Below are 11,742 nucleotides of genomic sequence, written 5' to 3'. Positions count from 1 at the left end.
TTGGGGGATTAAAAAGAAAATGTACATTTACTGTGTATATACAATTTAAGTATAAGTAATAGATTTACATTATATTTCATGCTATTATATTTATCAGTCATAATAAATACATCATATCTGTCTTGAAAAAAGTATTCACAAAACACTGTGTGCCACGTACGGTGGGTCAGTGGTTAGGACTGTTGCCTCACAGTAAGAAGGTCCTGGATTCAAACCAGACGGGAACATATCTGTGTTCCCGGGTTCTATGTTCCCCGCGTACAACCCTCACTAACCCTAAGGTAAGCAGGGCACATAGAACCCAGGGAACATAGGGATGACCTCAACCAGACTGGGGTCTTCCTGTGTAGAGTTTGTATATTTGTATGTTCTCCCAGTGTTCACTTGGCTTTCCTCCCACACCAAAACACTAACCCTAACCCTGTGCCAGACAACGTTTTCCAAGCGGAATCAATACCACACATAAGGCTACGGTCACACCTAACTATTTTGTCTGCCAATGGGTTCATGTGTATTTGCTCTTACCCTCACAGACTGGAACAACACCATCCCACCCATTTTGTGTGCAGCGGCGTTTAGTGATCCCGCTCATCATATGGTAACTAAAATGAATGCAGATAAATTATGTCAATGGTCATTCCTTAATTCATCGTCTAGCACTATCGTTTAGGTATCTCTATGCATGGTAATGCCGTAGACTACTGCACATTGTATTCTGTTATGCTGCTATATAATTCTTATCTTCATTTTTGCCAGGTTTTTTTTTCTGAGCTTTATTTTTCTTAGCTTTATTATCACTATAATTGTTATGTTATTGTTGCACAGTACCTTCACTGTTTGTACCTGTATGAGTAAGTAGCCTAAAGACAAATAAACCTTACTCCTTGAAGTCAAACTTAAGTGATATTGCTCAATGTTCAATGTCATGCAGTTTAATGGAATGGACAAAAGAGAAAGAGACAGATACACTGATATATGCATAGAAAGCAACAGAACAGATGTGTTATTGTACCCTTGTTTGCACTTGTACTCTACTTCTGACCCGAAGACAAAAGTCTGTCCCTTTACAAGAAAGATATCCGCAAACTGAGCATCGCCTGGGTAATCGCATGATATTGCTGGGGGGGAAAAAGAAAAACATGAGTCAGTGGCTGAAGACATTACATTGTTTGTGCATTAAAGAATGAAGCAAGTGGAACCAACTAGCAACATGGCGCCAATGGTTTTATATAATGTTATATTTGGACACGGGCGGCCATGTTCTTTTCGGTCTCCCTATTACTTTGAATTATCAATACTAGTCCATACCCGTGGGGGGACATGCGCCCCCCTTCCCCCGCACACGTCCCATCGCAAAGCCCCCACACGCGTCGCGTCGCGCTCCCCCGCACGCCCGTGGCGTTGTGAGGTCCACTTCAGCCGACTCAGCACAGTTCGAGTTGATGTCCCGATAGGGACAGAATGGTAACTCATATCCCCCCTAGTCAACATGTGCCATCAAGGGTACCGTACCCCCTTCCAGTCAAACGTTTGACGTTTGCCCACAGATAGTCCAGCCAAATGCTCGTTATCTCACAGACTTGTTTTGCTTTGTCCATGAATGTTCAATTCCTCAAACCTTTTAAAGATACACTCATATTCAGAAAATGTCCACTTACTGACCCATGGTGCAGCCACAATCCACTGACCAGAAGAGCATAAGATGGATTTGCTTTTGCCAGCTTCTACAGAATACCCTTTTTCACATTCATAGGATACATTCTTCCCATCAGGAAATGTGGTCTGGTATTCATGAATGATTACTGCATGGGATATTTCATCAGGCTCTGTACATGCATTGCTGTCCCCTGTAAGCAGATACCGCACATTTATCATTTGGATAGTAACGTTTGAAACACTGTTATGAAAAGAGGAGATTTATTGTAAAATACATCAGTAAACTAACTCTTTGTTTAACAACTTCATGTTAACACATGTCACAGGCTTACTGTCACAGATTGGAAGTGATGTCCACTTTCCACGTCTACATGTAGTAGTGGCAATACCATCTCTGGTTCCATATCCTTCATTACAGGTAATATTAGTATGTTCTCCATCCTTATACCACCCAAGAGGAGGTGTGTATTCTGCATTGGGGATCGCTGGGCCATGGCAATTGTTTTCATCTGAGTAGAAACAGCATTTGCTCAAATAAAATAGCCACCGTCGGTATAATGGTCACTGCTAACATGTGACAGTTTTTTTTATGTAATTATAAATCGCAATCACACACACAATACATATCACTGCTGTCTGGCAGAAACCAGCCATGTCCAAAAAAATTGCTTTTCAGGAAATGAAAACAAAAAAACAAAAAAACAACAACAACATGTTTTTTGAACAACACAATACTGCCTCATCAAAGTTGTTATGGTATAAACATTGTCAGACACTACCTTATATTATTATCACTTTACCCAAATAGGCCTACAGCTCAAGTGGAGTTAGGAGGTTTTTGACCATTAATGTGGATATGTTTTATTTCCGTCTGACTTTGTTGTTCTAATCAATGAAAACCCACACACAAACGTAAAGGGCGTTCAATAACACTGATTCATTAAAACAAATACAAAAGTTGAAAAACGGCACACACAGACACACAGAATAATATTGAATAATTATGATGGCACACTTACCTATACATTGTGGTGTGTGTGTCCAGGTGCCATCTTGACATCTGCTTGTTGCCCACCAACCCCCTACATTTGGTTTACGTCCCTGCTCACACCTGTAACTGATTGTTGTTCCATGAAGGTGAGTCTCTTTGTCAGGAACAAGAAACCCATCCTCTAGTTTGGGTGCAGGACATCTTTTCTCCCTTTGCCTAACTGAAAAATGACCATGAAAATAATAGTTTTGGTTATTACAAGTTTCGTTGAATCAAATTCTAAGTTATTACCATGTAATGCTTCAAGGAAAAAACACAGAAGAACAAAATACATTGTGTGTGTTAGGTGCTATCTCAATCAACAGAGTACAAGGTGCTTAATAGAAGTGACCATCATTTTGTGCCTTAAAAATAATTAGATAACTCTACTTAATAATAATAGTAATAATAAGAATAATAAGAATAATAAGTACAGAGCATGTCGGTAGAGTGCTTAGCACCTCAAAAGGCTTTTGAATTGTCATCGCTGCTTGAGTGCATTCTAGATCACATTAACAGTGCATTCTTATCATAGATTCTTATGCCTAATTCATGCTCCATCGTACAACACGCTGACCGAAAATCTACAAGCTCACAATGCGTCGCTTCCACGTCATGTTGTGAGCTTGTACATCAGCTGATGACCATGAGGCTGATTTAAAAAAAATCAAGTGGCATTTCTTCCTCGGCCTAGTGGAAATGTGCATGCAAAATTTCAAGGATATTGCATGCTGTCTTCATGATTTGAGGCCTTTTGTTCCAAACGGAGCACTCCTGCAAACTTTGGAAGCCATTCTTAGCCAATCAGGATGGAATATGAAAACTCTGAAGGACCCGTTTAGTTTTATGACTGTAGAGATACTGTGTACCGATTTGAGTGATGTTTAGAGAAAATCTGTAGGAGTACTGTAAAAAAAAAAGCAAAAAGCGGCCTCCTGGTGGCGCTATAACAGGCCAATGTGAAAGATTTGGGGCAGATGTTCTGCTTTGGCATCCAAGGGAGTGTGTGTGCACAGTTTCGCTGTGATCTTGCCAACGGTGCCGGAGATTAGCTGTCCACAGACGGACAGGGCGACGGACACACACACGGACACATGGACATGTGTCTGTGTTAAAACCTTCTAACTCCACTTGAGCTGTATTTGGGTAAAGTGATGATAATACAGGCCTAAGGACACATTCAAGTGTCTGACAATGTATAAAGTCACCATACCGACTTTGATGAGGTGCTATTGTGTTGTTCTAAAAACATGTTTTCTTTTTTTTTTTTTTCCATTTCCTTAAAAGTTAATATTTTGGACATAGCTGGTCTCTGCCCGACAGCAGAGCCTGCACTCCGCTCCACCCACCAATGACCGACCGACAAAAAAAGGGCCTGCGACCTGAGGTGACCAACCCGTGTCGGGGGCTCACTGTTGGCTTGTTGGTCATAGCCACGGCCCACACCATGTTCCGACTTAAAAAAGTGTAAACAAAAAACATCAACACAATTTCCCTTTATGGTCTCTGTAGCAAAGAGTAAATACATAGAAACAATGACTGCCTTACCTCTGCAAATGGGAGGTTGTGACCAAGTACCATTATCATAGCATACGACTACCATTGCCCCCACAAGCTCATACAAGTCAGCACACTGGTATTTCAGTGATGTTCGCCGTATTATTTTCACCTCTCCATCTTGGATTTCTGGGATCTCTCCACATCTATAAACTGATCGATGAACATAATAGTTAATGATTAAATGATTAAATTACACATATATTCACAGTCCAGATGTTATATTTTTCATGCCTTCATTACTCATTTATTACACCGCCTGGTTGAATTCTTGATTCTGATTGGTTCCGATTCTGATTTTTGAATTATGACCGCTGAGCTCAATGACAGACCACTGTCTGATCAAAGACTCAGAGCACCTGCTGGGCTGCTTGATCTTGTGCCGTATCCAACATGACAGCCATGTAAACAAACGCACAATGTCATTTACAACTAAACATGGCTCTCAAGAATGTTTTTGAAAACATTTGAAGCGAGAAATAGATAATGCAGTAACTGAAAATGCATTCTATTTTATCAACACTTCCCACTGTTTTCCGACAGCTCCTTTATCTAGCCTGGCGTAGACAGACTATATCACTGCGTGGATATGAGTCTGGTGCTTCCATGAGGACGTTTTTTTTCCCAAGGGGTGGGATCAAAACAATGGCCCTCGACGCAATTGGTTAGACCTACAACCAACTACCAATTACAGTCTCCCATATTCGAATACTGGGCCCTGATTGGTCACACACGTCTTCTGGAGCAGGAAATGGATTCTCTATGGAGCGGTGCCAGACCCAAATCGCAGAGTGCATTTTCTTTTTGCGCTCGCAGATTCGTCTGGTCCCAGGCTATCCTTTATCACCTTCAGGGTGATAAAGACCCCTCCGCTATCGTGTCGCGGTCTAATCACCCTGTCTGGGTTTATTTCTCAACAATGACCGTCTCGCCGTCAATTATCCCTTGCTTAACAACTATCACTCAAACATATTTTCTTCTAGACTTTAAAATGGTATCCAACCAGAGTGAGAAGTATGTATACGTGCATGTATCGAGTTGATACATTTATGTAATATAATATAATTATGAACTTCTCATGAGCAAAAAACGGTACATGTCAGAAGCATGGCAATATGCAGAAAACGTTTAAACTCAAACATTCTTCCATTCTGATTTCCCTCTAAAATCTTTACGATTTTGGAAAGGTATCAGGCTACAAAATCAACTGTTCAAAAAGTATAATTGTTGCCCATCAATGACAGCTAGCACGTCAATTGACATTCAGTAATTTTCCATTTCAAATAATCAAAATATGCAAAAGTTTACATAATTTGGGAGTGTGCATAACTCGTGAATATAGGGACTTATTTGGGGAAAACTTGAAGACAGCACTCCAGAAAGCTAAACGTGACTTGGAGGAGTGGTTGAACCCCCCCCCCCCCCCCCCCCCCCGTCAATGGCATGGAGGATTAATTCTGTGAAGATTCAGTCACAGTGGTCCATTGGATGGCATCACTTCACCTCATTGTAGACTGACAGAAGGTCTACCCCCAGATATGAACAACCAAATGGATGATGTAGAGGCGACCAGGTTTTCTGCTGATATTGAGAGTACAGTAGTCCCATCATACAGTTGATGCTGGCCCGTGGGCACATAAACACTGAAGCTGTTTATGCCATTATTGCTTGTCTCTGCGTTAAACATAGTAGAGCTCTCTGTGTTTAAGTAACTTTTAAATGTTTTCTGATTATCAACAGGCTTTTTCAAATGCATTTCTGAATGAAAGGTCTATGATTCCATAAGTCTAATTTAAGTTTTGATTAGACAATGCTTAGAACTACCTATGTTTCTTATTCAGAGTGGCCTATGGCCATTTGTTACTCGATAAATACATTTTCAAGGACTGGAGAGCGGAGCAGATAGGTTTATTGGAAGTATGCTGTAAAAGGAGACGTAAAGTTAATAATTACTTGGTACAACTGCAGGTCCAGTGCCAGTTGAGGTTAAGACACCATCCTCTGCAACAAGGTTACACACATATAAGTAAATAAATAAATAAATACATAAATAAACTAGAAAAAGTGCTCCACGGAGCACAGGTCTCCGCCAGGTCAGGTAGGTTATTGTGGCCTCCTGGTGGCACTATGATAGGCCAATGTGAAAGGGGTGCCATTTCTTTTTAAGCCTGTCACCGCAATCGGACACTGCGGCATTTTGTACCGATTTGTGTGATGTTTGGACAACATGTGTAGGAGCAATATTAGAAAAATGGTTTTGCAAAAATCGGCCTCCTGGTGGCGCTATAATAGGGCAATGTTGAAAGGGTGGCATTTGCTCCTCAACATAGTGCGAATATGCGTGCGAAATTTCACCGCAATCGGACGCTGCATTCGTCATTTGCGGCATTTTGTTCGAAACGGCCACTCCTGCAAACTTTAGATGTCAATCTGAGCTAACCAGGATGGAATATGAAAAATCAAAGAGATCCGTCTTGATCACATGACTATAGAGATCATGTGCACCCATTTGCATGAAATTTGTTTAAAAGTAATATCCAAAAATGTGTTTTACATAATGTCGGCCTCCTGGTGGTGCTACAAAAGGCAGATGTGAAAAATGCAGGGTAAAGGTTGTTCCTTGGCCTCTAGGGAGTGCACGTACAAAGTTTTACACAGATCGGTGCAGTTATAGGTAAAAAGACGAAATGGCCTGTTATAGTGCCACTATGAGGCTGATTTGAAAATTTGCAAGTGGCATTTCTTCCTCGGCCTAGTGGGAATGTGCATGCAAAATTTCACGGAAATTGCACGCTGTGTTCACGATTTGAGGCATTTTGTTCAAAACAGACCAATCCTGCAAACTTTTGGAAGCCATTTTTAGCCAATCAGGATGGAATATGAAAACTCTGAAAGACCCGTTTTGTTTAATGACTATACTGTGCCGATTTGCGTGACCTTTGGACAACATCTGTAGGAGTAGTAGTACTGTCAAAAAAAGTGTTTTGCAAAAAGCGGCCTCCTGGTGGCGCTATAACAGGCCCATGTGAATAATTTGGGGCAGAGGTTCTGAATTGGCATCCAGGGAGTGTGTGTGCACAGTTTCGCTGCGATCAAGCCAACGGTGCGGGAGATTAGCTATTCACAGACAGACGGACACACAGACACACACACACACACACACACACACACACACACACACGCGTGGATGGACGGACAGGGTGCAAAACACTCGCCATGCAGAGACAATAAAGTGTGTAAATAATCATTAATTTGATCTAGCAAGAGAGTGCGTTTCTCAGCACCAACCGCGTCCGGTGCATAAAGAGAAAGAAAGCGACTTCTGCTGTGTTTGAATTCAGTTTTAAAGCATTCACTATTTTATATTAAAAAATAATATACATTCACAATTCGATAGGTTCGAATGGATCGAGCCCACGTGGTGTTTTAAAAGGAATATTCAAAGGTCATTTTTTGGCCAATTCTGACATACCTATTGCAAATGTCTCACACACACACACACGCACGCACGCACGCACGCACGCACGCACGCACACACACACACACACTCTCTCTCTCTCTCTCTCTCTCTCTCTCTCTCTCTCTCTCTCTCTCTCTCTCTCAAAGGTGGCGTTTCTCCTCACTGCCAATGTAAACTTGTCCTTGCAGGATGTTTGAGGAATTGTGGTCAGGCCTCGTTTGTTTACCAGACGCCTCATATAGTTTGCTCGCTGCATCTCGCTTAACCCTACAGATTTGTACGGGAAACGACACACAGCTCTGTAAATTGACTTTGCTTTAACAGACAGCTCGCTTGAAAGAATTGGCAGCATATGTTTTTTGGCTACGCTCAACGGATGAAAGGCACGTGGCCGTTGTTACTCGTTTGTGGTTTTGACACTTTGGGCCTGACCTCCTCCTGAGGTTGGGTGGCCGTGACCTGAAAAACACCCAGCAGAGAACATACTGTTGTAGAGAAAAGACAATAGAGGAGATACTACTAGACCGTCTGAGTGAATTCTGGTGATCTCCATGCAGTTTGTTCTGACTGACTGCTTTGGTTAGAGCAGTGGTTCTCAAACGTTTTCATATCAAGGACCCCCAAAATGCTATGTATTTGGCCGCGGACCCCCATCTCAAAATATTTTGGGCAACACTTTCTATGAAGGTTGCCTTTATAATGCTTTATAAACTCATTTATAATGCACACTAAGGCATTATAATACTTGTCATAAATGTTTATGGCCATGTATAAAGACTTATAACCATGTTTATAACTAATTATAACTGCTGGTCATAATGCATTATTATGCTAAGTGGAACAGCACATTATAACTACCATAACTTAGGCACAGAATCGTAAATGATGTTGTGGGGACTGCGTTTGCCCCAACTGCCAGTCAGTGCACTAACATAGCTCGCGTCGCCAGGCTCTCTCCCCCCCCCCCCCCCCCCCCCCACCCCCTTGCGCTTAAACTACATGCAAAAAGGCTGTTCGCATCTGGGACAGAGAGTCCACTTCTGGATCAGGTGCCGACCCGGATGCAGAGCTGTCGGAAATCAGTAGACTTTTCAAGGCACTTCTGGCTTTTGAAGACTACCCGCCTGCAATAAATGACAGATAGGGGTCCCCCCCCAGCAAAAGTAGTTAATATAACATCACAATCATTTTAAACACCTTAACCATTATTTTAAACAAAATATGTTTAGATGGGGTTGGCGGTATAGTTCAGTCTCTGTGCATGAAAGGACAGGAGGACATGCCACACTCTGAATAATGGGCTGTCTGGTACAGCAAGGCTACCAAGTGGTTGCACAACCCATTGCCAGCCACAGATGCAGAGATGAAAAATAGAGAATCACCTCTTCCTCCACCTGTTCGGCTGTCAAAATCACAAATATTAATTATACACAAACAGGAAGTTACTTCACTAACATACACTGCATGATATTGTGTACAGACAGAAAACTAAGATATACTCTTCCTTTTATTCGCCCTCCTCAGCTGCCAGCGGAGGCATTCATTGTCCTGACTCAATTCCTCTTTCTCCATCCTCAGACTCACCTGCTATGTTAATCTTCTTGTTTGCACTTTTTTCCTGTGATTTGAAGCACCACCTACAGTAGGGCCGAAAAGGACACACACACACACGCGCACGCGCACACACACACACACACACACACGCACGCACGCACGCACGCACACGCACACACACACACACACACACACACACACACACACACACACACACACACACACACACGCACACACGCACACACACACAAATGCACATATGTGCGCTCACACACATACGAGTGTGTGCGCACACACACACAATGCTTTTATGTGACATTTTTGTCAAGTAATAACGTGTAATAGTATGTACGTGTGTCCGTGCGTGTTGTGGAGACAGAAGCAAATCTGAAATGGCAATATTCATCATCCCAATGGTGCTGACTTGTTACAGTATATAAACAAGAAATTCCTCTAGAGTTCGACACGTGCCACTGCCGATGTGAATGCTATGGCCATGTATGGAGATCTGTGTGTCTGTAAGTCCTTGTCCCTTGGGCTATTTACATTCATGCACATTAAGCTTCATTGGAAGGGTGTAGCTTGCCCCCCAGGAGATTGTAGGTTTGTTCGTTTTGGCAAGCAACACCGTCGTATACATCCCTGCACGCACACACTGTGTCTCCCTCTATATTGTATTCTATTGGGCTTTGTCCCCCCCCCCCACCTCTCTCTCTACCTCTCTCTATACCTCTCTCTCTCTCTCTCTCTCTCTCTCTCTCTCTCTCTCTCTCTCTCTCTCTCTCTCTCTCTCTCTCTCTCTCTAGTACAGATAGTGGTACAGATTGCAGGAAACACGATGGAAATCAATACTGTTCTTTCTCATATTTATAAGGGACCAGTCGACATTTAGAGAAGGGGGTCACTGGAGGAAAATAGGGGAGGGTCATGCCTTTCTAATTTTAGTACAAGGGAGGATCAGCTAATTTTACTTTGAATCCAAGGAAGGGTCATGCAATTCTGAATTGATCGTTAACAAGCCATCAACGCACAGCAAGTGTGAACGACCCAGTCAAATCTATTCAGCGTCTTAACAATGGTGGTTGAACAATTAAGCAAAACTTCAACAGGCGTTAGGCATATTAGAGAGATGCATTATCCCAATTTCCAACACAGAGATATCCTCTTTTAAGTGTGTTTTTGTTGCTCATAGAATTACATACACCAGGTAGGTTACAATGACCAATTTATAACTGGATATTCATAATCATTTGGAGTAATTCTGTGCATGTGATTAATTTGGATCTATATGGACAGTTGTGCATAGATGCCAGCCTAGCACCACAAGTAAAACCAGAATCATCAGGCCATAATTGATAGCCTAATTGTTAAGACTTAGACAGGGGCCATTTTCGAATTGCACAAGTACAAGCGCACATGCAATTGATATGGGCATGACACTATTTGCCATGGCAGGGTTGCAAACGTCAACATGGGCACATGTCCTACTAATGATGACTCAACCAGGTAAACCGGTGCAGTTTCCCTTGAAATTCTAATTCCCATTTATGTGGAAGTATTTAAGGGAGGTTTTAGTACATCAAGGTAAATACAGGCTTTTATTTGATGTATGATGACGCATCAATGTTGTCAATTACAGTGACTATACGTCCTCTTTTACCCGGACATGTCCTCTTTTGGGAGGCTGTCCGGCCTGTTCGGGTTTTTTTTTTTTAATCCTTCAAATGTCCAGGGTTTTGAGACTTTGGGTAGCGAGTACTGTTGTATCTTAGCAACTATTAAAGCGCTAACTATCATTGTTAGTGTTGCCATGTCCGCTTATTTACCGCAACTTCTGGTCAAAAATGTGCTTGTTTTTCTGGCTTGTTTTTGGCGTAATTGTCTCCGCCAGGCCGAAAGGCATGGCGAGAGAGTATGTTTTACCCTCCGTCCGTCCTTCCGTCCGTCCGTCCGTCCGTGTGTGTGTGTGTGTGTGTGTGTGTGTGTGTGTTGTGTGTGTGTGTGTGTGTGTGTGTGTGTGTGTGTGTCCTGTCTGTGTGTTACCAGCTAATCTCCGGCACCGTTGGCCCGGTCGCTGCGAAACTGTGCACACCCACTCCCTGGATGCCAATTCAGAACCTCTGCCCCACATTTTTCACATGGGCCTGTTATAGCGCCACCAGGAGGCCGATTTGTGCAAAACCCATTTTTTCCCATTACACCTACAGCTTTTAACCAAACGTCATGCAAATCGGTACACAGTATCTCTATAGTCATGTGATCAACCCGGATCTGTCCGATTTCCCATATTGCATCCTCATTGGCTAAGGTTGGCTTCCAAAGTTTGCAGGATTGGTCCGTTTTGAACAAACTGCCTCCAATCATGAACGCAGCTTCCCATTTCCATAAAATTGCACACGCACATTCCCACTAGGCCGAGGAAGAAATGCCACTTGAACATTTTCAAATCAGCCTCATGGTGGCGCTATAACTGGCCGATTTGAAT

This window comes from Gymnoscopelus microlampas (assembly GCF_963454915.1).
Source record: "Gymnoscopelus microlampas genome assembly, chromosome: 19".
NCBI lineage: Eukaryota > Metazoa > Chordata > Actinopteri > Myctophiformes > Myctophidae > Gymnoscopelus > Gymnoscopelus microlampas.
This window is presented reverse-complemented; position numbering follows the sequence as displayed.